Here is a 5,000-nt window from a genome sequence, read left to right on the forward strand (position 1 = left end):
CCATATAGGCAGTCTCGTCGTTGTCGGTGATCAGGCCTACCGCTGTTGTGTCATCGCCAAACTTAATGATGGTTTTGGAGTCGTGCCTGGCCGTGCAGTCATGGGTGAACAGGGAGTACAGGAGGGGACTGAGCACGCACCCCTGAGGGGCCCCTGTTTGAGGATCAGCGTGGCGGATGTGTTGTTACCTACCCTGCATTCTGTATGCATCGGGCCCTTCTTTGGACACTGTGTTAACTAACCTCCAGACGAGCTTCAACGCCACACAACACTACTTCCTTGGCCTCCAACTGCTTTTAAATGCAAGTTAAACTAAGTGGTCGGTTTATTTGATAGTCCCGCCCTCCGGCCCCTTTTTCTCCGCCTCCTCTTCACCAAATCACGGGGATCTGGGCCTGTTCCCGAGAAAGCAGTGTATTGTTCTCGTCAGACTCGTTAACCCTCCTGTTGTGTTCGTTTCATGTTAATTAATTCTGTCTTCCCGGTCCAAAATGACCGCCCCATTTTAGCTAATTATATAACTTCTATTTGCTATTTATGGCCTGTAGGCCTCATTGACCTGAGCTCATACAACTCGTTATTGAGTAAAAAAAAAAAAGCATAAAGTATGGATTATTTTGTTTATAACAAATACTCAGATGAAACATATTGTGCTATTTATCACAGACTACTTTGTGTCAAAGTTTAACAAGGCCTCTCTCCTCCTCACCAGTGTCATGATCAAAGATATGATCATGAGCCTCATATACAGTATATTGTTAGGTCATTGCGCTGCCACAGAATGAATTGTGAGCAAGGCCTCCAAAAAGCTTTATATACCAGAGCTGAGAGAAGAGTGCTATATATTATTGAAACAATGTTGTGATTGTTAGAATGCCAACAGGTGTGGTTCCCGTGGGGGTTGCCATGGTAGCCAAGAAGGGGAGTGAGGTGTATGTGTGTGTGTGCTCAAACACACTTACATCTGGGGGAGGAAGGGTGCCCATCTGATGAATGGGCATGTGCCTGAACATCAATTTTGTACATTGATTGTAGTCTCACCCTTTTCTTTCTAATGACCACTCATTTCTGACACCACAAGTGTACAAAAGTTAAAGAACACCCAAAATGTAATGAAAATCATCCAACTGTATTTTGTGTGTTCAGATGCCCTGTGTGGATGAAGTCACGGAACCTTATGACAAGCAGATTAGAGAGAGAGAGAGAGAGGGAGAGAGAGCAAAAAAAAGCCATCACTTATCTTCTGCACAACACTGTAAATATACATTTTTTATTTTTATTTTGGAACTTCTGTGAGTGTAATATTAATTGTCTATTTCAGAGAAAGGGGAGAGAAAGAGGGGCTATCTGGGAAGAGAAGGTTAGAGAGAGGCTACAGGGGAAGAGAAGGTTAGAGAGAGGCTACAGGGGAAGAGAAGGTTAGAGAGAGGCTACAGGGGAAGAGAAGGTTAGAGAGAGGCTACAGGGGAAGAGAAGGTTAGAGAGAGGCTACAGGGGAAGAGAAGGTTAGAGAGAGGCTACAGGGGAAGAGAAGGTTAGAGAGAGGCTACAGGGGAAGAGAAGGTTAGAGAGAGGCTACAGGGGAAGAGAAGGTTAGAGAGAGGCTACAGGGGAAGAGAAGGTTAGAGAGAGGCTACAGGGGAAGAGAAGGTTAGAGAGGCTACAGGGGAAGAGAAGGTTAGAGAGAGGCTACAGGGGAAGAGAAGGTTAGAGAGAGGCTACAGGGGAAGAGAAGGTTAGAGAGAGGCTACAGGGGAAGAGAAGGTTAGAGAGAGGCTACAGGGGAAGAGAAGGTTAGAGAGGGGCTACAGGGGAAGAGAAGGTTAGAGAGAGGCTACAGGGGAAGAGAAGGTTAGAGAGGCTACAGGGGAAGAGAAGGTTAGAGAGGGGCTACAGGGGAAGAGAAGGTTAGAGAGGGGCTACAGGGGAAGAGAAGGTTAGAGAGGGGCTACAGGGGAAGAGAAGGTTAGAGAGGGGCTACAGGGGAAGAGAAGGTTAGAGAGGGGCTACAGGGGAAGAGAAGGTTAGAGAGGGGCTATACAGGGGAAGAGAAGGTTAGAGAGAGGCTACAGGGGAAGAGAAGGTTAGAGAGGGGCTATCTGGGAAGAGAAGGAGCCAGTGAACAGCCTCCATTGTTGTCAAGTTATTTGGGAGGACTGAAAGAAAGAGAGCGCGATAGAGCGGAGGGAGGGGGAGGGGGAAGTAGAGTGAGCAAGCAAGAGAGATGGGAGGGGGTTTGTGTGCATGTACGTGTAAAAAGAGTGACTGAGGCAGCAAGAGGGATAGAGTTAACGTTGTTGGGCATACCAGTACATCACAGGAGGGGAGGGGAGAAGAAACAGCCTCTACACCACGAGAGCAACCTGATCAGTACTGGCCTTGGGAACAACTTTTTTCACACAGGACTGTTTCTCTCTTAAACACCCTATTCAGGCAGAGGAGGCCAAGCAAGGAATAAATAGCGAAGAGAACGAGATGGGAGTGAAGGCAAGCTGACCTGCTATACATAACTCTTAGCTGAAAGAGAGAGAGACACCATTCACCAGAGGTACTTAGCTGTGTCTCTGTGATAATGGGGTGGGAGAAGCCTTAGCTGTGTCTCTGTGAGGGAGAGTGATAATGGAGAGAGAAGCCTTAGCTGTGTCTCTGTGAGGGAGAGAATGATAATGGAGAGAGAAGCCTTAGCTGTGTCTCTGTGAGAGCGAGAATGATAATGGAGAGAGAAGCCTTAGCTGTGTCTCTGTGAGAATGATAATGGAGAGAGAAGCCTTAGCTGTGTCTCTGTGAGGGAGAGAATGATAATGGAGAGAGAAGCCTTAGCTGTGTCTCTGTGAGGGAGAGAATGATAATGGAGAGAGAAGCATTGGCTGTGTCTCTGTGAGAGAGATAATGATAATGGAGAGAGAAGCCTTAGCTGTGTCTCTGTGAGGGAGAGAGAAGCCTTAGCTGTGTCTCTGTGAGGGAGAGAATGATAATGGAGAGAGAAGCCTTGGCTGTGTCTCTGTGAGGGAGAGAATGATAATGGAGAGAGAAGCCTTAGCTGTGTCTCTGTGAGGGAGAGAATGATAATGGAGAGAGAAGCCTTGGCTGTGTCTCTGTGAGAGAGATAATGATAATGGAGAGAGAAGCCTTAGCTGTGTCTCTGTGAGGGAGAGAGAAGCCTTAGCTGTGTCTCTGTGAGGGAGAGAATGATAATGGAGAGAGAAGCCTTGGCTGTGTCTCTGTGAGATATATAATGATAATGGAGAGAATGATAATGGAGAGAGAAGCCTTAGCTGCTAGCTATGTTCCTGTTGTCTTTCTGTGTTGTCAGTGTCAGGAGGCCTGGCACTCAGCAGCTCCTAAAATGGCCTCATAGAAGAGAGAGCGAGAGAGACCCCTGTCAAACAGCATTCTCAGCAACTATCCAACTGAGCTGTTGGCTTAGCTAAGACCCCCATATCTCTCTCTCTTGCTCTCTCTCTCTCTCTCCATTTCTCAATTCAAACGGGATTTATTGGCATGGGAAACGTATGTTCACATAGTCGAAGCAAGTGAAATAAACAATAAACACAAAAGTGAAATAAGCAGAAATAGCCCACAAACATTACACACACCAAAAAAATATGTATCTTTCCTCTGTTATTCTGTTCTCTCTCGGCTCTCTCTGTTCTCTCTCGGCTCTCTCTGTTCTCTCTCGGCTCTCTCTGTTCTCTCTCGGCTCTCTCTGTTCTCTCTCGGCTCTCTCTGTTCTCTCTCGGCTCTCTCTGTTCTCTCTCGGTTCTGTTTGTAGTCTGTCATTACATCCCTGTTCACGATGACGTCCCATTCTAACACTGTGGCTCACGCTAACCTACGGTGCATTCGGAAAGTATTCGATCCCTGGACCCCTTTTCCATAGTTTGTTACATTAGAGCCTTACTATAAAAAAATATGAATCAGCAATGTACACACACTACCCCATAATTGCAAATGTATAAACAGAAATACCTTATTTACAGATATTTTGCTATGAGACTCGAAATTGAGCTCAGGTGTATCCTTTTTCCATTGATCATCGTTGAGATGTTTCTACAACTTGATTGGAGTCCATCTGTGGTAAATTAAATTGATTGGGCATGATTTGGAAAGGCACACACCTGTCTATATAATGGTCCCACAGTTGACAGTGCATGTCAGAGGATAAACCAAGCCATGAGGTCGAAGGAATTGTCCTTAGAGCTCAGAGACAGCAATGTGTTGAGGCACAGATCTGGGGAAGGGTACCAAAACATTTCTGCAGCATTGAAGGTCCCCAAGAACACAGTGGCCTCCATCATTCATAAATGGAATACGTTTGTAACCACCAAGACTCTTTCTAGAGCTGGCCGACCCGGCCAAACTGAGCAATCGAGGGGAAAAGGGCCTTGGTCAGGAAGGTGACCAAGAACCCTATGGTCACTCTGACAAAGCTGCAGAGTTCCTCTGTGGAGATGGTGGTCCTGCTGGAAGGTTCTCCCAACTCTGCATAACTCCACCAATCAGGTCTTTACGGTAGAGTGACCAGATGGAATTCACTCCTCAGTAAAAAGCACATGACGGAGAGATCCTTGATGAAAACCTGCTCAGGACCTCAGACTGGGGAGAAGGTTCACCTTCCAACAGGACAACGACCCTAAGCACACAGCCAAGACAACGCAGGAGTGGCTTCGGGACAAGTCTCTGAATGTCCTTGAGTGGCCCAGACAGAGCCTGGACTTGAACCCCATCGAACATCTCTGAAGAGACCTGAAAATAGCTGTCCAGCGACGCTCCCCATCCAACCTGACAGATCTTGAGAGGATCTGCAGAGAAGAATGGGAGAAACTCCCCAAATACAGGTGTGCCAAGCTTATAGCGTCATACCCAAGAAGACTGGAGGCTGTAATCGCTGCTAAAGGTTTTTCAACAAAGTACTGAGTAAAGGGTCTGAATACTTATGGAAATGTGCAGTTTGTTTTATTTTTATACATTTGCAAAAAAATATCTAAAAACCAGTTTTT

General features: G+C 46.4%; 1 protein-coding gene across 6 annotated transcripts in view; it reads left to right on the forward strand.

Annotated features, from left to right (window-relative positions):
- Positions 1–5,000, forward strand: part of atosb (atos homolog b) — a 39,471-nt gene that overhangs the window by 19,759 nt on the left and 14,712 nt on the right. Inside the window, exon 1 of one of the 6 annotated variants that reach the window (XM_031817022.1) lies at positions 1,971–2,548. The exons of the other annotated variants lie outside the window; for them this stretch is intronic. The gene's annotated coding sequence lies outside the window, so the exon portion shown is untranslated. Of the gene's footprint in view, positions 1–1,970; positions 2,549–5,000 lie in introns of those variants that run through there. 6 annotated transcript variants of the gene reach the window in all.

This window comes from Oncorhynchus kisutch, linkage group LG3 (genome assembly GCF_002021735.2).
Source record: "Oncorhynchus kisutch isolate 150728-3 linkage group LG3, Okis_V2, whole genome shotgun sequence".
In the NCBI taxonomy this organism is placed as follows: Eukaryota; Metazoa; Chordata; class Actinopteri; order Salmoniformes; family Salmonidae; genus Oncorhynchus; species Oncorhynchus kisutch.